General features: G+C 42.0%; 1 protein-coding gene across 2 annotated transcripts in view; it reads left to right on the top strand.

Moving 5' to 3' along the window:
- LOC310905612 (uncharacterized protein) overlaps positions 1-22296 on the top strand; it is a 724478-nt gene that overhangs the window by 442333 nt on the left and 259849 nt on the right. The window contains exon 1 of one of the 2 annotated variants that reach the window (XR_014589159.1): positions 4905-4919. The exons of the other annotated variant lie outside the window; for it this stretch is intronic. The gene's annotated coding sequence lies outside the window, so the exon portion shown is untranslated. Of the gene's footprint in view, positions 1-4904; positions 4920-22296 lie in introns of those variants that run through there. 2 annotated transcript variants of the gene reach the window in all.

Below are 22296 nucleotides of genomic sequence, written 5' to 3'. Positions count from 1 at the left end.
TCTCTTCCTTCCCCCCCGAGTGTTCATTTTGGGAACATTTGTTTTGGCACGTTTAGCCATGCCATGCTGTGCTATGCCATGCTGTGCCATGCCATGCTGTGCCATGCCATGCTGTGCCATGCCATGGAGGCACTGCTGTAGTTGCAGGCTACCAGGGAAAACTGCAGGTGCAGCCAATTGCTGTTGTAAAACCACTGCAATATTGCAACTGGATTTTTTTTTTAAGTATTTTCCTTTTATTTCCATGATTATTCCTACACAAAGCTGTTTCTGGCGGTCTGCTGTGTGACTGTGGCAGTAGTCCCGGGCTGTTTTTTTCCTCCTTTCTCTGTAGTTAGGCTCGCACCTTTTTGTAGTGGGGGCCCAGTAGCTTTGTGGTCATCCCTCCTCTTCGGAACTGACTGAGCGCTGCGCTCTCCTCCGCAAGGCTTTGAAGGTTTTTGGCGTCACTTGTTCATAGGCTGCGTGTTAGGGTCAAGCTTTTGAGTCTCCTAATCACTCAGTTCTGGCATAGTCCCGTTGCCACTAAAGCCTCTTTTCATGCCTATTTAATGCCTCAGAAGTGCTTTCAAGTGGTCTTTGATAAATCATAGTAAGTGTTATTCCAGTCGCTCAATAGCAGTACCTGCTAGAGTCTTTTTTAGCTCCCAAGGCAGCCGTTCCCTCTTGCCTTATTTTACCAGTGACAGTAATTCATTCCACTTGAGCTGACTAGCTTATTTCACATTTATTTGCACATTATGAGCAGTGTCACTCTACTTACCCTCCAGACAGTAAATGGTTTGAAAAATGCAACTGTAACAAATATTAGGCATGGGGAGGGGAACAGGAAAATTGAACTTTCGCATTCTGAGCCCAAATAAAAACATAATGAATAAATAATATTTTGAAATTATCTCAATCATCGGGTGTATGCAAAATCAAAGGTGCTGCATAAACTTGCATTATCCCTTTGAGAATACATTTCTCTTTCCCGCCAGCTAGTTTAGCTTCCCCAGCATGGAGTTAAATAAAATATTACCCGTCAGGTCAGGAAAATAATTAGTCCAGCATTATTGCCTCCTTCCTAAGCAATCAAACTTGACCCACATGTATTATGCATGCTTGCACCCTGCCCATCTGAGGAGTGGGATGTATATAAACACAGACGGGTTTGGGCTCCATCTTTGCATACCAAGACAGTGCTCCTGCTCCCCTCTACGGAGAAGGCAAGTTGAAAAATTATCAGAGCAAAAGCAAGCCATTTTTTTGTGTCCTGGAGTAATTTCTTTCAAGTAATCTTTTGCTGGCTGTGGCAAGTAGTTATGGAAGTGCCATAAGTTAATACGACAGCGAGTTTTTCCCCTGTACGTGACAAATTGCAGAAGTACAAATAATGGTGATGCTCTCAGCAATACAGAAGTGTGTTGTGTTTTGTGATGGGGGCAGATAGAAGAACCTCAGACAGGAGGGAAATGCACTCAGAATCTTCCAGAGACTGGGAAGTCCTTGGCCAAAAATTTGTACAGGATTGTCTTGTGGGACTCGTGTGAGGGAAGGCTATTTGCCTAAGGTCCCAGTTCTAGAGTCAATGGAAATACAAGATTCTTCCTTTTCATTCATTTACAGTCAGATTGCTAGCACTCAGCTTCTAAACCAAGCAGTTAGAGTCACGATTTATTATTAATTGGAGGTGGTGATGGTAGCGTTGTATTCTGGCTAACAGAGCCCAGCCTGTTAACCTCTGAGCATTGCAGCGATGGCAGCAGAAAGGTGTTTAGAAGCAAGACTAAACGGGGGGAACGGCGGAGGTGCAAGGAAGCCTCGGCTCAGCGCTGAGCTCGCGAGGTTGAACCCTTTCAAGGAAAAGCATTTTCCCTCTGCACAAGTTGTGAGCCCCTTCATTTTTTGCAGCCATCTCGGGTTGTCTTTGTGCTTGCAGATCAGGTGTGCTGTGAAAATCCTTTTCTCTGGGGATGCAGCAGGATGCTGGATGCACGTTAAACCTGCTCTTTAAAGTACTGAAACATTTCCCAACGTGTTTGAGGGGCAAGTTTGAGGTCCTGAGACACTTTCAGGTTTATTCAGTATAGTTTTCTGCATCTGTCCAAATTCAGCATCTCTGTGGCTCCTTTGAACACGTGTAGCTGGATGGCAGCTAGGCTGAAACTTTGAACTTTCTAGGCTAGACTGAGTTACACTGAAATGTCCTGGAAAAGCCATCTTTACTTGACCAGGGATCACCCGAACAGTACAGACCTCTGCTCATCTCTGTATTGTTTAATGTCAAGGCTTTAAATGAACCATAGACAATCTCACTCAAGAGAGCATTTTGTGTTTTCTGTGTTCATGTGAGCTAGTGTATTATTTTTCAGTAGTTGTGTGGATTAGCAAGAATATGGGATTTCATACAGGGTGTTCTCGTTTCATGATGCTCTGTGCAGCAGTGTGTGGCAGGCAGGTGTTAGATCAGTGGTGACATTTGGGGAATCAGGTGGCCACTTACCATATTCTTTGCATTTTCATTGCCAGCTCATTGCAGATGGACTGGCAATTGTTAAAAACCTGATAACGTAAGGAAACATCAACAGTACAATCCCAGTGGGCTTTCTGATTGCTGGACAGTGGTGCTGTCCCTTTCAGTCCCTGCAGGTCCTCCTCACTCCCACCAAATGCCACGTGTCCCCTGTCCTTGTGGCTCTAGCGCATTCCCTTCAGTTAGAGGATTTCAGGAGCTGTTCCTTTGTGGTTGCCTGGTAATTAAACAGGGCTGGATCTTTGAATCAGGAAGGATTTATGGCTTGTGCATCTTCTGTCCTATCTGTCCTGCTGCGTGCCCTGGGAGGGAAGGCAGGCTCCGACATCCCCAGCTAAAAGCAATGTTAGGAAGGGAAATGCGCTTAAGGATTGTGATGTGCCAATTTGCAGCAGGAACGAAGCGGGAGACGACATCTGCCAATAAATGCCTAAAATCTATATTGGATGTAATTATGTTTCCAGGAGTTTAATTCTAAAACGCAAGACAAATGGGTAGGGATTTAGCAAAGCGGCAGGATTTGGTTTGTTCGAATCCCATAGGCATTGCTGAAATGCCTATGGCGAGGGAGCAAGGAGAAGGGTGAGCGTGGAGCAGCTCGGTCCTGAGCGCAGTGACTGCAGCCTGGCTGCATGGGTGGAGGCAAGCCTGCGTGTATCAGCGCTGCATTGACTTCTGTGCTCCTCGCGGAGACAAATGTTGCCTTTCATGCAAGTCTGTGATGCGCTGATTATTCATGGCCCTGCACGTTTTGGTGGAGATGAGTACCTTCAGGTGTATGCTAATGCTGGTGCAGAATCCAAAAGCTGATGAAACTGAAAGGCTGCGAGTCAGAGCAAACTGCAGGGTTTTGCAGCCTCAGGAGAGGCTTGACTTCACTTTCATAAATCCTTCACTGTGGCACACAAGCTTCTCGGCTGTCATCGAGTATGCTCTGTTTTGGAACATACAAGCAAACGTACACACAAATATATGAAACATTTCTTTTGGCTATTTCCCCCATGGTTTAATTTTTCACAGCTCTGTAAAATCTCTTGTGCCAATTCTGTTTTCATAACTTTTATTGTACGTTAAAAGCAGAGATTTGAATAATTGCTTAAAAAAAAAATCTCTCCTAGTCCTTTTTAAGGCAAAATCTTTGGTTGTTAATGACAGCACAGGGAGCTGTTATGACTCTTGGATTTAAAAGTAAGTTTAGAAACTTTTCCTTCTAATAGTTTATATTTTAAAAGCAGAGGGAATGGCTGCTGCTTCCCTTTCTTTTCATTGTTAGTTCTTTTCTCCGCTTTCCTCTTCCCACCTCTGAAGTGTTTATTCTCATGCAGAAATTACAGTAGCTGTTACAAACCCTGTGAGCCTACCAAAGCTATGAGCCTGGAATCCCAGCACTCTTTTCCTCTCCTCTTATCTCACTTACATATCCCTGTGCAGTTTGTACGCTATTTGTTAATTCCAATTTGATTGTCTGTGGACGTCTTTTGAACTATGTAATCACCAAAATGCCAGTGCTTCACTACGTAACTTAGTATTGCATCCATGTCCTGAGCCACTGCATCAGATGTTGTAGACATCCAGACGCACTGTTCCTCTTTGTTTGAACTCTTTTCCCCTAACACGGTTCAACCCTGTTGGTCTCTTGTTTCTCCGAAGCTCCAAGTCAGCAGGCTGAGACAGTGGCTCAATCTATAGGAAAGAGTGACAGGTACAAACACAGAAAATAATTAGCTTCTTGTTTGCTGTTTCCAAATGTAATACCACACTTCAAACAAGACGTTGCTATTCCATAGATCACAGTGATTGAGTGCAGATTAAATTGTAGTCTTATTATTTATCTCTAGTCGGTCCCCGGATGAGCCAAGCTCTGAGCATTGAAAAGAAAAAGTCTTTGCTGTGAGTTTGGTACATACTGAAGTTAGACAAGTAGACAGAGATATAGGAGAAAAGGAAAAGATGGAGAATAGTGAAATTATTTGTAAATTAATGTGATGAGCATGGTAATGTTGCTTTTGCAATAAGGACGAAGTAAGAACCTGCCCCACGAATTCAGATGTCACACCTGTGACCACAGCTTTGGTTTGATGGCTGTAGCCTGCAATCCTTCCGGCATGGAAATGATGGGGTGAGAAGCTGACAAACGAGCAGACAACTGGGTCTTGAGCTGAGATGTAGATTAAATTCTCCTCTGTGGAAAATAATTTGCGAGGCAGAGTGAGAGATTCATGAGGGTGAATGCAGAGAGGGTACTGTGTCTCATCAGTGCCCCTCAAAATATACTAGTGCCTCTCCGCTTTTTCCTTAGTGCTCTGCTTTTTCTAATACACCCTTACTCTTCATCTACCATTTTTCACACAGATATTTACCCTCCTGTACAAACTCTGATGCCAGCACGTCTTCATCCTTCAAGGTATTTGTTGCTATGAAACGTTTCTTCCTTCTGTTATAAAATAAGCAAAGAAAAGGTGAAACACTTGGGAAGGAATATGCTTACTTCTGCAGTGTACGTCACTCCCAGAGACAAATTTCCATTTTGTGTAAAACCAGGTGAGCAAGGAAAATTGTGTGAAGGGATCACTGCAAAAATTCCAAGTAATCTTTGAGATTTTTGAAATTCCAAGGCCTAGTGAAAACATTTCAAAGAACAAAGTAACTTTGTTTTTTGTACATACATATGGAGGTATTTTCCAGATGTGATAGAAATCTTACAATATGTTACTGTTTTTCTACTGTGGTGTGTTTTCCTGTGACATCCCTTTTGCACACCTCAACAGAAATCTCCTTAGGATTCAATCTAAACTACTATTTTTTCAAATTACCATTAGATTTTTTAAATTTATATTGTCTATAATTAAGTAATGTAGGGGGAATGGCACGCCTGATTTATTTATTTTCTTTCTCTTTCTGCCTTTTTGGGTTCCCAGCCTAACTGCTTATGTAGTCCTTTATAATTGTATTATCTGACTGTTCAAAGGCGATGGTGAAGGATGGCAAAAAGAGAAAGGAATGCTCAAAATCCAAGTGCCTAAATAAGTTTTCTGGGGAACACCACAAAGGCTCTATTGCACTATACGCAGAAGAGATGAAAGGGATGTGTGCCCACCTGTACCCAAAAATATTATGGACTTTTCTGCAGGTCACTTGCTGACATTAAAAGAAAATAATAATAATAAATAAAAATATTCAATGGTACAAAAATGTTGCTTGTAAAGTCTCTACTTTTGTTACAATTCAAATAATTGCCTAGCTAATGTTTGAGTATTGGTATGGTCACACAGCATTATTTGACTCCTGCACTTCTGGCCTGAGAGAAGGCGTTCCTGCTGTGTTCGTGTGGGCTGCGCCCATCGGATGCTGATAGCTGGGCTCGAGCTGTGCAAGGGCACCAAAAATATCGGGCAGTACACGGGGCAGGGGAAGACCACCGACCTCATTTTGTTCGTGGCCTCGTCTCCATTCCAAACCCTCCCAGTGCATTATCTGAGTGAGTCTTTGGGAAGAAAAATATTAATGCGCTCTTATTCGTTGCTGTTCTATTACCTATTCATCAAAAATATTGCTTTTGTGCATTTTTCATTATAAGATTCAACATTACCAATGTTAATAAAGAAAGAACTCCTTTTCTTTTCTTAGAAATAGAATATGTAAAGACATTGCCTCTTTGATGTTTCTAAGCCAATACAATATGTATTTGAATGAGGATAAAAGTCATTCTTTTAACAGAAGATCATCCAAGTCATTTCTAATGAAACTCAAGAGGAGCTTTTTTTTTTTTTTTTTAAGAGATACTTAGAAATTAAGATTAAAAAAGGGGGAGCACCTCTTCAGAAGTACCAGCTAATGGCAGTAAGTCCTGTATTAGCCAGTATTTGTCAAGCCCCTGTTTCATGCAGGCCTTTGGGGACGTAGCTCAGCCTTCCTCGCTGGGCTGGGCTGCTCAGCCGCGGGTGCCTTCTTCTCGAACCGAGGGGACTGGCATTTTGTGAGATGCTGCCCTCAGCCGAGCAGGCAGCAAGCTTGGATTGAGCAATGCCTCCCCACATTCCCCATCCTGCCATCCTGTCGTGTCACGGACTCATTTCCTCGGGTGGGAGATTTTGCTGTGGATTTTCCATAGGGGATGGGGCAGTATATGGCCTTCTCTTTAAGGGCTGCTGTAAATTCGAAGCTTACAACTTCTACAGGGCCTCTGAAGCCTTGGCACTGGGAAGCTTCTCGAATACCTTCCCAGCACACTACTGTTAGGATGCTGTACTGAGTGAGTGCCAGAGCCCTGCAGCAATACCTAACAGGAGAGAGGCGCCCCGTGCAAAGAAACTGCTGTTGCACCACGACTTGCTCCTGTTCAGGTGCAAACCTGTCCGCAGACACGGGCAGGGGCTTGGGTCACTTCCTCGCTTTGCAGTGCTCAAGAGCAGATGTGAGCTGTGTAAATCCGGCTTCCTGGGAGAGCTGCAGCTTCAGCTGGGGCTGAATTTTAGATGGATCCAGATCTGGGCTGCAGCAAGAGAGCTCAGGCTTCTGCTGGCTGTCAGAGTGCCTGGGGACAGCTGCAGGCTTTTCAGAACAGGGAAATTGATTTTGCAGGGCTGGTGCTTTGGTTTGCTGTTGTTGGGTTTGTTTTTTCTTTAAGTTTGAGACGAACTTATGAAAATGGATGTATTGCTATCAAGAGAATAAAGCTTTCTTTTCTCTCAGAGCAGATATGTTTTCTGAGGTGGACTAGATGTCAGTGGCCAGACATAACCCCTTTCCTCTTATCCCCTGCTCACAGCGAGCTGCACGTGTTTTCAGGAAGCCTGAACGTGTAGAAACATCTCCCCAAAATCCACGGGGCTCCCAGGCTGGGTTTGCTGCCTGGCCGTGGTGGTGTGCCGGCTTCCTCATTCTTCAACTGACTCCTCGTCCACAAAGTTACCGGTAAACTGGGAAGTGTGCTGCCCCAGTGGGGTCCAAAAATCTGCAGAATGGGAAAATAGATCTGTTTCCCCTCTTAAACCTTCAAATTTGGATAGTGCCAGGCATGCAGTCATCATTTGGGGAAGTTTAGATATCAAACTTGATTGTTCTGAATATTTATCAAGGAAATGTGTTGCTGCTACGGCTCTGAAGAGAAACAACCTCCTATTCTGCATCTTGCATAAATCAAACATGCCTGCCATGTGTTAAATTATTACATTATAAACCATGTTGTAATTACAAAACTTTAGTTGTTCCATTTATGGTCTCTATGGTTTATTGTGTTATTGGTTGGACTTGAAAGCTGAGGCTCTGAATTTATGAAGTCAACTAAAATATTATATTCCCTATCCCTTTCTCCAGCTGATCAAATGACTAAATCAATTGCTGGGGCGATGCCAATGGTATTAGGATCAATAGGACTGTGAAATTTATTGTACATTTTTGTTGCTGTATAAAATTAGATTGCAGAGTTTATGAATGTTTATTCTTCTGAGCACAGGATTTCTGGTTTGCCTGAAAAACACATTACAGGGGTTTGGTCTCTCCTTTTTAGATGAACATCTCGGTAGCAATGCTTTGAAGGTATTCTCTTTTAAAAAGTATTAATAGGTCTGGTTTTGTCGTTGGTGTTGTTGTTAAGTTGCATCCAAATTAATTTTGATTCAATATTAGATCTCTTCCAGGCCAGACTCTACAGAGCTGTGCATGGGAGGAGAGGGATCTTTTTAAAAACGTCTGCAATGCTTGCATTCAGTGAAGGATTGGTAATTTGTCAGGAAGGGCGCCGATAGTTCTAAAACCAGCTTTAGTAGAAAAGACCCAGTAAAGTCTTAATTCCTCCTGCGTGTAGGGGCTGTGCATCTCCTAGAAGGATAACTGCAGCCAGAATACTACATCTGCTGGCGGGGTCAGGGGGTTGGTATTCTAGAGGAACGTTTTAATCCTGGGCTGGCAGAGAACCTCAGGCAAGGCATTTCAAGTCACTCTGGAAAACAAAGATAAATGCACATCCCCTAAAGAGTTCCCTTGGCTAAGACGAGCAAAAAGAGGTGCGTGGCGATCAGGTGTTATAAACTGCTAACACCTACCAGTTGCTGGTCAAGCACCTTGCACAGTTTGAGTGTGCTGGTGGCTCTTGTCTTTCCTCTGCCAGTCTGCGGAGGCAGACTGCAGTGGCAGAAGAGTGCTCCAAATTAAATTTTCATTTAAGCAGTTGCAAAATATAGGATCTCAATTAAGCGAGACATGTTAGCACATAATGCAGGCCAGCCCGAATGCCAGCCCGAATGAGAGGAGGAGAAAGGGGATGATTGCACTGCGCTCCGTCAGCGAGGACCTAGATAACACTGTCGATGTGAGTGCTGTGGTGCTCATGGATACTTTTTTAGCAAGACAGAAGTAGAGAGGGTGACCAGGAGAGCAGAATAGCTCTGACTACACAGAATGTTGTGAAAGGAACAAACTAAGAATATGTTTTTCTTCTCATCTGTGATCGCTCTTAATTGGAGGTGTTCTGCTGTAACTAGAGTAGGTGTAGCTTGCTTATTCAGCACGTGTTTTCAAGCTGGCAATGCCCCTTTCATGGAAGTGTTTTTAAAAATGCATAAACATGACAATATCTGTCCTCACTAGCAGTAAAATAAAGCAAGCACTTTTTCCACTAGAGTACCAAACTTTTGTTAGGGGCCACAGGGACTTAGAGCTATTATTTCAGCCAGCAGAGGACTTGAGTAATTTTTCCTTTCACACAGTAAAAGACCTAGGCCAGGGGCAGATCTGGAATAACTTTTGCTGAAGTCTGTTCCACTTATACAAAATGATACTAGTATTACCCATTGACTTATCAGTGGCAGTGGGTTTTGCAGTAAACCTGCATCACTTGTCCTCATTGGCTCTGAGTACTCCCGCACATGGTTAGTTGCAAAGAGCACGGTCACGAGCGGCATGGTTGCTTGAGTTCCCAGCTGGGCTTCAGTCGATGCAGGGTGGCTGAGCTTTGACAGGGAAAACTCTATCACATGTCAGCAAGAGAACGTATCTGAACCTCCTGCCATGCCCTGCAGAGGACGGCTGGGCCAGTGACCACGGCTTCAGGCAGGAGCCCAGCCTGGTTTCTCTGCAGCCCCCCAGACAAGCCTGTCTGCCCTGCCCTCAGCTACCAGCCAGGCAGGGGAGAAATCTCTCTTCTCCATTAAAACTGAGCTAATATTTCTTGCAAATGTATTTCGTGACTGCTAAAAATTCCAAGTCTCTCCAATACTTCAATAATTTAGAGCTGTTAAGCTTCATAGAGCCTCATCTCTTTCATGGGATTTAAAATTCCTTCCCTTTGTGGCGTTAACCTGAAGACAAGTGTGTATGTCTTTTCGTTTTGGTTAAAAAATAAATAAGTCTGGGAGGAGGGGAAAGGAAGAATGGATAGAAGCTATATTGAAAAAAGAAGTGCTTTGTGTGAAAATCTTTCCATGTAGCTCTCAATTCATACTTTATAAAAACTTTTCAGAGATACTTGGAGTGTCTTTACAGCTAACATGCTTAGTTATCATTATGTAAATGTAAATAGCAGTTCCATTGGAGGGGGAAAATAGGCAATTTCTATTAGCTGTGACAGTAACATAAAGGGACAATGCTAAGGGTTTTTGGTCTTTCTTGAATGTAATATCTTTATTTTTAAAATTGTATTGAAAACTCTTGCTGAAATATTTATATAGCACAGATATTGCATAAGGGAAAGAACCAGAAAAAGGAGTTCTTGGGAACCAGTTCTTAAAGCAGGGGATGTACATTTCCATTTATCTTTCAACAATGAAGCTTACTTTTCAGAGGTGATATCTGTTAAATCCAGCTAGAGCTCCACCTTGCTGAAATCTGATTTTTAAAAAGCTTTATTTGAAAGCATTAGCTTTGCCATTCATTGGGATGAAGGGCAGCGAGCCACCCAGAAACAGCAAGTAACGTGGGTGACAAGGGCGTTTGTCTCCATTGTGGGGCACAGGGGACTTGAACCTGAGTTTCTTACACCCCAAACTATTCCTTTCCTTTTTTTTTTTTTTTTTTGGCGATGGAATGTTTCTATGTTTCTTTTCCCTTTCTTGTGTCCTCCCTACTCCCCCAAAAAAACAAATCTCAGAAAGAAAAAAGAACAGACCTTGAAACCTCTCTGCATTTTTTGCTGCAGAAAAAAAGTGAATCATGACCCACTGTGGTTCCTTCCTGAGTTTTTTGTTTTCTTTAAATTTTTGGTAGTGCATTTGCTTGTCTATAGGTAACATTCTAAAACAAAACAAAACAAAACAAAAAACTTACGTTTAAGTGTCTAAATGCCATTTTCCAGCTGTAGTTATCTATTTGGGACCCCCAGTTGAACTGAGAGTCCCCCAGAAAACAGAAATGTCACGGCAAAACCAAGCCAGCACTGAGAGAGCCAACTAGCAGCCTCCAGGGCCCTCAGCAAGCTCCCTCGCAGCACATCTCAGATGCTATTTCAGTCAAATTGCTCCCCAAAATGGGCTGGGTTGTAAGTCGGTTCCAGTGCCTGCCCTCTTGGTGCTTGCAGGGTGTCCTGCTGCAGTTGCTGTGTCCAACTCGATCTTAAGTCGACCTGTGGTGCCTCCTCAGTGGGCACTGACTGAGGACGTGGGCCGTGAGCATCTTTTCATCATTGGCACGTGGCTGTGCCATTGCCTTACCCACAGTTCCAGGGTGCTGGAGTGCGGAGCACAAACGTCACGGTAGCAGAAAAACAATGTATTACAGGATGAAGATGAGTTTATTGATGGAGCCCAGGTTCGTGCAGAGCTGTGGGGATAGCTCCTCCATGATGTACCAGTAACTATTCTACAATGTAATAATGTAAAACCATTAGCAGCATGTTGTTGTCGTCTTTCATTTTAATTGTCTTATGTCTTCTGCTGTATGTTTGTTAGCACTGGCACATATGCCAGACTTTAAAGAGCCTATTGTGGAATGTTTGTCACAAACAACCAGGACTAAAAGGCTTGAGGGTATGAAATAAACATGCATTTACATTAAAAAATAATTGCCGAAGGGTTTCGCTTCATGTTCTTCTTTGTCTTGGAGGAAAGATGAACTCTGCTCTGCAGTTGGCAGGAGGAGAAGCACCCAGGCATTCATCTTCAGAGTCGCTGAGGTGCTGGGGCGAGAGCAAACCGACGCTGCACCACCCACCTCTCCTGCTATGGTGGTTTCAATGCAAGGCAAGCTCGTTAGGCCAGGAATCCTTTGCTTCAGCTGCCTGACATATGGTACCACATAATCTCCATTTCGTTTTGACAGTGCCAAAACCCAACAGCCTTGAACAGCAGCCTTGAGATGTAATAGGATGAGCGCACAACGCCACAACAAAGCTGCTGTGTGGGGTGTGTAAATCTGTCCATCAGTTAGCAGATTCCTTGTAATGTTTGTTTTCAAGCAGTTTCTCTTCTGATCATCAATTGGTTGGTCGGACGGCTGTTGTGTGATTTGTTTTTCTGCTCTAGAATTAGACCCTTGTTTTTGGCTGTCAGGGTGCTGCATGTGCAGAACTGCTATTTCCAGCATCCCGGCGCTGCCTTGCTGACCTCTTCCTCACTCTGTAGGGAAGCACAAATTAACAGAAAGATTACAGTAAATTTGTTCTATGGTAAACTTACATCAAGAGAAGAAGCAGAAGGCACTTCCACAAACCAGTAATGAGTGCATGTCACTACAGCACGGCTCGTATATCACCAGGAATGACAAAGTGGTTGGAAGTGCGTACGAACATCAAAGGCCCCTTGTTTATTCAAGGTCACAGACAGATGGGATCTGGTGTATGGCAAGCCTATATGAAAGCTATGGTTGTTTGGAAAGGGGAACGGATGAAACCAGAATTGGAACAAGATGTAGCCATAAAGGCACTGCAAGAAAAAGAAAAAAAAAAAAAGATTATTAGATCAGCACGAATAAACCAAACCATTTTCATCCCAATTAAAAGGGTTGATATTGGGAAATTGTTTGGGATTTTTGGCCTTTTTTTTTTCCTTCAGAAATGACTAATTTCACTTTTGGTGACTGGGAAGCTTCTCTCACTCGTTTTCTCTTGTTTTGTTTGGAGGTTGCTCTGGTCTGCATGTTTTAGAGAATGAGCCAAGTCTACTTTTTAAGATGATGCAACTTCAACGTTGCATTTTTCCTCCTGTAAGTTGGCATTCTGATTGCATAGATAATATTTTATTGGAAATTACTGTTTCTGAGAATCCTACCCTTGAACCTATTCTCAATATTCTCATTGTAAGCATACTGAAGAACTGCCTCAGATGTTTTAATTGCAAAATAATACATTCAGTTTAGGTTTTCATCACCACAGAAATATTGCAGTGGACTCCTTTATCCTCCCTTTTCTCCTCCTGCAATTACAGCCCTGCACTCGACCCAACAATTAAAAACAAGTTAGCTTGTGTTTTTGTTTTTTTGTGGAACATCCAGGCATAAAGTCCTTTTTCCACCTCACCTTTATTTCCAGAAGAGAAGCACAGCCAGATTCTCAAAACGATTTTAATCATCTCTTTGTGGTTGAGCAACTTAATGGTTTGGCTTAGATTTGCTCCAGCACAAGTGTCAATAATTATAAAGTTTTGTTTTCCCAACATTTACCAGTCTCCTGCCATGGGGAAAGCTTTACTGTGCTCGATTCATTGTTCGTCGTAATTCATGGTTTTCCCTCTTTTTTCTCCGTTTTTAAAACGTGGCTTAAAGTTTGTTTCAGATTCCTAAATGTACTCTGTTCACCCCACCCACAAAAGAGTAAAGGGGAAAAAGGGAGAAGAAGGGAGAGCAAAGGCATCCATTTACCTGTGTGTGTTCAGGTCTAAGCCAACTGCGTGATTGATATCTGCAAAAACAGCTTTGCATGCAGGAAATCATTTCCTGTACAATTTTCAGAGCGAATCCAAAAATCTAGCCCCAGCCCTCAGATTTTCTTATAGATACAAATCATGGTTGTTGACTTAAATATTTCCAGATAGTTTTACAGCTACTGAGTCATGCTCTAACCCGTTCATCCAACAACCCATGCTCCGACTGCTGGCTGTGAGTACTGTACTGTTCGTAGATGTTCCCAATTTGAGCTTTCCTATGTTTAGCAAATACTTCCCATAAACTTGTCAGGCCCCTAATTAATGCGCTGGACCACTAAGCATGTCAAACAAATTACATCATTTTTTGTATATGTCGCAGTTTCCACATTTATTAACTGGGTTTAATAATTGCTGAACTCAAAGTTATTTTGATTAATACAGAGTTCGAACCCAGTTTACTGGCACTTCTCTCTGTTTTGGGGAAGAGACAAAGTCTCAACACAAATGTTAGTGGATTATAAAATTGATGAGAATTGAGTTTTTTTAATGAGGCTTGAAAAGTCTCAGGGAAATAATCTGTACCATAATTAATTTGCAGTTCGAGTCTCCTCCTCTCTATGCTGTTAGCAGGAAAGAAAAAGCAAAGAGGACAAGGTACAGTTTAAAACAAAGTGGATGTTTTCCTTTAGTTTTCCTATTGAGAAGTAGTGGAAGGTACAGAAACAGGAAGACCTCATTAGAGGTTTAGTTGACTTGAGATTTCCATGAGAATGGAGATTTCCTAAGTTAATGACCCAGTCTGGCTTCCCAGTGAAATACCCTTTCTCCAGCTGAACTCCACTTTAGCTGCAGGCTTTTGGAAGCAAGAATTTTTATTCTTGTAGTGCTTCAACACTTCATTGTCTTTTCCACAAGAGTTCCAGAGACAGGAAACACTCTGGTTCATGCAGGATGGATGCTGCTGAATTTGCGTTGCTACATACAGACTTCCACATCGCTGGAAGACTTGGGACCTTCAGTGACTTCTGAGCCACTTGCAAGCAGTCTTCGTCCACAAAGTCCATTGAGATCCCCACCATTCATGACTTATTCCCGTGGGTTATAACTCAGGTGGCTTTCCAAGCACTCTGCTGCAAGGGTTACTTTGCAGGGCCGTTATTCTCCCTTTGGCTCTGGGAAATGGGGAGGTGTAGCTGGGGCAGTGCTGAGCTCCCTCCTAGGGTAGCAGTGGCGCTACCAGAAGAGGGCCAGCATGGTATCCCTCCTTCAGTCCCGTCCCATCTAAATCTGTAAAACACCACTTAATCATGGCTAATGACTGGGTAAATCTTGTGCTGATTCTTTACACAGAGGGTGAAATTCAGCCTTATGCAATAGATCTCCATGGATCTAACATATCTTTTAAGCTGTGCTTTCATATTACAGAAAGCCTTCTCGTCTCTTTCAAGAAATACAGCTATTTTTTTCCAAGTTATGAGTGCTTTTTTCTTCTTATATTCTATGGCTGCTGAGTGATTCATTTCCCAAATGTTTACAGAGAACATCTAGTGGAAAAGGGGATCATGACTTTTTAAAATACCTATTTAAAGAAGATGTCTCAACAGGGCTGTGTAATCCAGCGCAGCTTCTCTCTCGTGGCCAGAGCCCACGGCAGAGTTGAATCAGTCTTAGTCAATCAGAGCAAAGGATTTTTTTGGCAGATGTGTTTGACTATATTAATTCCGAATGCTTTTTTATTACAGTGTAGCAGATTTTAATTGAAATGGCCAGATGGATTATTTTATTTTTACTCACCTTTAGGATTGTTGTAGAACAATCTAAATTATTGCACTCTCATTATTTTAATTTATGAATATTATTTAACCATTTTGTGACTATGTAGCGGTGATATAATTTTACGATTAAGATACTAGAAAATTAATCTCATCTGCAGTCTTACATTCCTTAAATTAAACAGATCAAATGTAAAAAAAAAAAAGTTTAAAAATAGAAATGAATTTTCTCAGAAGTTTTTAATATTAATTTATAGGCTTTGCAAATAACACAGCATGTATGGAAGCTGTGAATTTCAAATCCTGAAATATCTTTGGATCTTATTTATTCCACTCAAGTGCTATTGCATCCAAAGTTTAGAAGGGGGGAAAAATAGAGAGCTTTTTTTTTAAAATTTTAAGTCATTAGAGTAACAAATCCTTTTAGGTTTTGATTTGGGCCATATTGTAGAGATTTTTGGTCAGGAAGGGTTCTTCTTCCCAGACAGACCTGTTCTTTTTTTTCTGTGTCAAAAGAAAATTCCCCTTCTGGTGGTAGGAGATTTATGTATCCATGGCCACATCTCGGCCTCCCTTGAGCCAATTTTGACAATATGGCTCTTGTGCAATCTTTGCAATTGTATTCAAATGGTACCAGACTCTGATCTGAAAGTACAAGGATCCATATGGTACACATGTGTGCTGCTACGGATGTCTGTGCAGAATATAACATGCAAGCTAGTTCAGCAGGTAACCTGTGCATCCAAGTTTTGTTGTATTCGTACACAAGTAGAATTGTTTTCTCATATTATGGTGTCTTCTGATATGATGAAATGCTTGAGATACAAAAACTCGCTGTAGATGAGCTGTGTAACATACAAATATTTGTGGCGTCACTGTTTATTCCAATTACTTTCATTCCGTATTTAACCAGTAATAAATAATAGGTGTGTGTGCTGCCAGCCCTGTTCCATCAGTCTGAGCTTCAGAATGAAAGCTGGGTTCTTCACAAGAAGTCACCGTTATTCAATAAGCTATGAAAAAAAAAAAAGTTTAGAACTCCAAGCCAGAATAGAATCCAAAGCAATGTTTTATGGCTGCACTGGCTTTGCAGAATTCAGGTGAGTGGAAAATAATAAAAATCTGTTCCTGTCACTAGCAGCAAAGAATTATAGCTCTGAAATGGATTTCTTGCATAAGATAATTATATCCTAATCACAGCTGTGCTTTTCAAAGTTGTGCCAATTTTACAACATTCATCATTAAACACCTGGGTTTGTGTTGGGATAGTGTTTTTCTATGTTGTATTTTACATATTTGATGAATACTGTAAGATTTCCTCTCCAAAAAATTATATTTCATTTAAGTCTGCTGAGTTTAATGCCCAAAAGCTGTCTGATTGGTAGCCTCGAGGTATAAGGTTGCCCATACTGATCCCTATTTTCTATTGAAGCATTCCATAGATGTCACTGGATTTAAATCCGGCTCCATATGCAATGTATATACGCATCTACACAATAGAAGGAAACATCGATGAATATTTCTGGGGTTTGTGAAGCTTAATCAGGTCTGTATCATGAAGTACATATTTCAGTGCACTACAGTATTGGGTTTTACATTAGGAAATTTGAAAACTGGTTGTAATTATTAGCAAATGAAAGGCGTTTGCAAAATAGGGTTGATGCTGAGCTCTTGTCCATGTGTGTAGATTTTGCTGTGTGTGGAGCCAGGAAAGTACATTGCTCTAAAGGTGTTGCTAAAATGAAATCCTGTTTAAATCCCTCTAAATACAAGTCAGTTTAAGTGAAGAGGCTAGAATATGGGAGGCCCACTGAAATGGCACTTGAATAAAAAAATAAAATAAACAGCAATATTTATCATTTTCTTTGTAGTTCAAGTCTGATTTTAGAAATGTTTAGTAAGAAATAAAATGCTTTTAATGCTGAGATGTTAAAATGCTTTTTAAAAGCCAAAACCTATATCACATTTCTTTCCTGACTTTCAGTGAAGTTTCCAATTCATCTGGGTGTTTTCTAATGGGCTTTTCCTTGTTGATCATCTCTATTGTTTCTATTTGGCAGCGTTAGTTAGCACAGCCTCTCTTCCCTTGTAAATGACATATTAACCTCCTGTATTTGCAGACAAGAAATTGGGGTAGACGCATTAAAACTGATTTAGTGAAAGACCTAGAGAAAGTATGGTGCAGAGATGGGAATAAAATCACAGTATTTCAGTCTGACCTTGCTATTGCAGCTACATAAGCCTGTCTGTATGTAGTACATGTAGTGCAAATTACTTAACGGGTGTAAGTCACCCTCTTAATAGGCAAAGGCAGTTCTGGAAGAGGCTCAGGTGAAGCAGGGCCATCCTGTAACAGTATGTATGCGGGTCCTTGTCCAAATCAGAACAGAGAGTAGCGACCGAGTCTCCAGATGTACACGTATGGTGCCAGAGCTCCTTTGTCTTCCAGTACTTCTCAGATAAAATATATAATAAGAAAACTCATGCAGTTGTTGACCTTTAAATGTACATTATAGTCTTTCATTTCATGGTTTTAAATAGCTATTTCTTATTATAATTTAATACATGTTATGCCTACAAACCTGGAAAAATTGGCTTGTTCCATCAATTTCAAAGGAACACAAAGTACACTCTGTACTATGCTGTAAAAGTTTTATTAAACTTGATAGCATTTAAAATAGTCTTTGAGAATTGCTGACACAATGATTCTGGGTTCTTCTTGGCTCACGTATAGCCTCAGCAGTGCTTGCAATGAGAAGCTTATTTGCTGAACTGGTAATTATTGCTGTAGTCACACCAGTCCCTGGCCATAATGCCTTTTTTGGTCTCAGTGTGTTGGATTCAGGAGAAGGGTAAAGATCATCTCGAGGAACAGTTTGCCCCGAGGGAATCCAACGGAGTAGATAAGAACATTTAAACTGTTCTGCAGCTGTACTGACAGGCGTATTTTGTAGAGAAGCCTGGAGTGGTGCTGGGATGGATGTGTTGGTATAAAAGTCAAGTCAGGCTCATGGCTGTCAGCTAAACCCACCTGTAAGGCAAGATGAATGGACCTTTGGATGGATATCTTCATGTATTAACGTAGAAAAGAAAGCCCTACTGATATTGTAGAGGAATGGATCCTTATCTAATAACCTAAAATGACTTTGGTTTTCAGTGTGAGGGTTGCAAATGGCGATTCCTATATGAATAGGGAGAGAGTTTTCAAGAGCAGGCATCATGCTCTGATAAACATTCATGTCAAATCCAAAGACATTTGGAATTTGCATGCGTTATGACAGTGACACCAGCTAGCCTGAAAATATTCCTACTTCTCTTCAATGGTGTCTAATAGTTAGCTTGCTATGCACCTTTTTTGGTGCTGCAGGGACCTGCTGATGATGCTGTAAAGGGTTCGTGTGTCTGGTCCAAACCTGTAAGAGCAGCTCTGTATTTTACGGCTTGGTAAGGCCTCAGTGATTTCTGCCAGCTGCAGGAAGCTCTAAAAAAGGAGAAAAATGCGAGTAAACCCCTTCCTCTGAAATTATCCAATGGTAAATCAGGGCTGGAGAATATCTCTTCTGAAGCAAAGGGATATCTAATATATAAAAGGTTTTCATGAAGCTTGTATACTGATCTGTATGGGTATAGCTTGTACCTGCACTAGGAGGAAAAAAAAGGGAGGGGGGGAGACCTTTAAAAAAAGGGCAGATTGTTCTTTGTAATTTAAACTGTTCATGACATTTTTTTTCTCTCTCTCTCTTAAACAAGGAATCAAGCCTTTTAATACTAGCCAGGGTATAAATATTCCATGCTAAGGCAGTGATGAAAGAGGAGGAGACATGGTGATAATCATCTCTGGGGAATTTTTGAAGAATGGAAATTCCAGCCTGACTGCATTTGACCCATTTGACAATGTTCTTTTAAGAACATTGTCTTAAAAGCCTGATTATAAATAGTAGCTAGGCAATATGAAATGAAAGTATGCATTAGAAGACAATGTTGGATTTGCATCATTTTTAAGCTATCATTTTAGCTTGGACATGTGGGACATGGGGCTCATAATGGACATGCCTGAGATTTTGAGAGTCCTGCTGCAGTCCGTCCAAGCCAAACAGCATAATTCAATGATTGATTGAATTTTTGGGGTGGAAAGAAGCATGGAAGCTGGCTTTTAACTATAGCCCTGTGGTAACGTATCAATGTGCGGTGATACAGCACCCAGGGGGACTCTAAAAACCCCTGAATTAATAAAGCTGCGCGAGGTGAGAAAAGCCTTGTTGCAACAAACCAATGAAAGTGTCGTTGGGGGCAAGGGAGACAACAAAACCCCAAGAACTCCTCTCTCCTTCGCTGACAGAGCATAGGAGGCAGCCAAATGGTCATGTATTCTGTGCATTCCTTTTATTTTTCATTTGTTTCCTTGGTCAGCGTGCCGCAAAGAACAGCAGTGACGGACAGAGCCACAAACCCATAATGACTGCATGTATTACAAAAATACAGACAGTGCTTACAGGAAAGTGACACAGCAGATTTCGAATGTGTGGTAACGTTAAAAATGTCTCTGTTTATTCTGGTTCCCACACTTTGGGGAGTTGCAGGCATATGCTTTTCCCTTGGCATGAATCTGACAGAGCACTTAGTGCCTACTGAAGGCTAAGTCAAGTATAGCAGCAGGGCCAGGCCCTGAGGCCGAAGTAGCAGACTTCATCATCCATCATCCCCTGACAGATGATTTTCTGGCCCTCTATTATATGGGCAGAAAATGTTCACACAATGCACAGTAAAGAAAGATACCAGGAGAGAGAATCTCCTTTGGAAAACACTATTGTTCCTATTCGTGACCAAATTCCAATTGTTATTAAAAGTATTTGATTAGCTTATACAAGGGAAAAGGTCGGGGAACCAAAACATTACATTTGTGGGAACAATTTCCTGTAAGCAGGTTGCCTTGGATCACCCAAGGTTGGGTGTTTTTGTAAAAATGCAAATGCACACAAAAAAATCAGTCCCAAACAAGTAAAAATTAGGGGTTTGTTTAGTTGAACATAAATTCCTGTATTTTTATGGACAGGAAGAATTTTTTTGTGAAACTGTTGGGAGGTTGAGGTATCCCCTGTGAGCTGAGCATGTTAGAATGGGGTGCTTGCAGATCTGCCCTACTGTATTCAGTGAGGGGGGGTTTACAGCAGGGATTGGTGTGCTCAGAACCGGATGCCAGCATGTAGGCTGGCTATGGACATCGCAAAAATGTTTGGATCTGACCCACACCACCTCTACATTCTGTATTTCTTCACCTCACAGGGCAAAGCACTTTCAAAAGTGTTAAATCTTCCCAAATTTTGAAAAGGAGTTATCTAAGGACCGAGACAGATTTATCTAATACATGTAATGGTTGTTTACTGATTTTTGGGCACCATGATGATGACAATGTTTTCGTATGTTGAAGAAAAGTTTAAGAAATTCAGCAATAGTCTTTTGCAACATCTCTGGGTACTTGTGTGGAGCCACCAGCTAGCCCAAATAAATGTGTACTTGCCGAATTGTGCTATCGACACTTTGGGGAACGGAAGGGATTTTCTGGCATTTACTGTGTCTGTCATAGAAAATTCAGATCAGATCCTCAATATTGGCTTTTCCTATCAAGGTCATCCAAACCACTAAAAAGTCATGAGCTGCGGAAGGAAATTCTAACAGTTCTCATGTGGTCATTGCTAGAGAAATCATTTCCTTCGGCATCCATATGTTCAGCATATTTGCCTTGTTCTATCTTTGGTGAAGTTGTGGCATGGCTTTTAGGGAGAGGAAGAGACAAAAAAAAAAAAAAAAGAATCTTGCAGAGAAAACTTTTGGGCTAACCTATTTTGGAAAGTGTTACTGAATCATTAAAGTGAGCAGAACACTCAGTTTGCTGTGGGTATGGAAGTTGGGAATTCTGCTTCTTCCTCGCCTTCTCACCCACTCTGTTTCTCCAGTTTGCAGCTGAGGCTGGAGAGCTTCCTTCTTTGTCATCTTACCTTTCCAGCTGACATACACGTTTCACAAAAGGAGTTCCCTCACCAGAAGTGATGTTTCCGAAGTCTCAGCTAAAGCCAAGTAAACAAAACCACCAGTTGCTTACTCAAACCCTGCCAAGGGTGGTGCTTTGGTCCCATCCTGCCCGTGCAACATAGCAAATACTCTGGTGGTTTTGAGCACAATAAATGGACTCCAGCTGGCTGTTCCAATGTGCAGCATTTAAAGATGCCTTCTTTTCTACTTTCACATCTACTAAACTCTGATGGGCTAAACATCAGCTAAGGTGCATAGTACAAACAGACTGCACCGACTTCCTTAGGTTTGCTTTATTTTAATAGGCATGGCATGCATTGAATTCAAGTTGTGCATTTCTGCTGTGTTGAGGAAGTAATTTAAAGTACAAGTCTGAATTTGGCTGCAAACAGAATACTCCTCTGTGTAGTTTCTTCTTTTTCTCCCCCTGTATTTATCAGCTTGTTACAGCTGTTGTAGTTGATGTGATCAAAAATATCCTCAGGGGTATGTGTGCACGTGGTGCCCTGTGTCCGAGTCCCTAACACAGCTGATAACTGGGTGGCCGAGCCTAAATAAGGTGGCCCTAACCTGATCCAAGACAGCCCAGCTTTGAGCATGGGTTGGACAAGGTGACCCCAGGGTCTCTTGGCCTAAGTTATTTTAATATTCTGCCTTTCTGAGTTGGCTCCCTGCGTACTGCGCTCAGCTAGCAAGATCTCCGAAAGGCAGACTGCTCTGCCCAGAGAAGCCCAATGGCCTTGGGGGGTATCGGTCCACCCCGGTTACTTCTCGGCAGGAGGAGTATGCCCTCTGGTTCCAATTTTGCCTGCTTTTATGGCTTTTTCTAGGTGTTGTGTGGGGTTCTGCCATGGTGCAGATGATTACCCCGGTAGGTACTCATTGCTGCTGTGATTGAGTAGTTGGCTCTGCAGAAGGGATGACTGGATGCTTTGAAGAAGCTTGCTGTGTGTGCTGGCATGTTAGGAGGGCATAATAATAATGTAGGTCTTACTACACTGCTTTGTGGGTTGCCTGGTCATGAAATCAGGCCATCAGGGGCGATCCTAAGCCTTGGGTCATCTGGAGAAAGCAAGCTGAGAGCCTGGGCTGAGCTGTGGGCAGAGATGGCCCGTGTCAGTATGCTTTGTGTGAGCACTGGAAGAGCGACCCTAAGGCAGCTGTATGGTGCTCTTCAGTGCTCTGG

This window comes from Anser anser (assembly GCF_964211835.1).
Source record: "Anser anser genome assembly, chromosome: 11".
NCBI lineage: Eukaryota > Metazoa > Chordata > Aves > Anseriformes > Anatidae > Anser > Anser anser.
The sequence above is the reverse complement of the archived record's forward strand: the minus strand, read 5'-3'. Positions and strand labels throughout refer to the sequence as shown.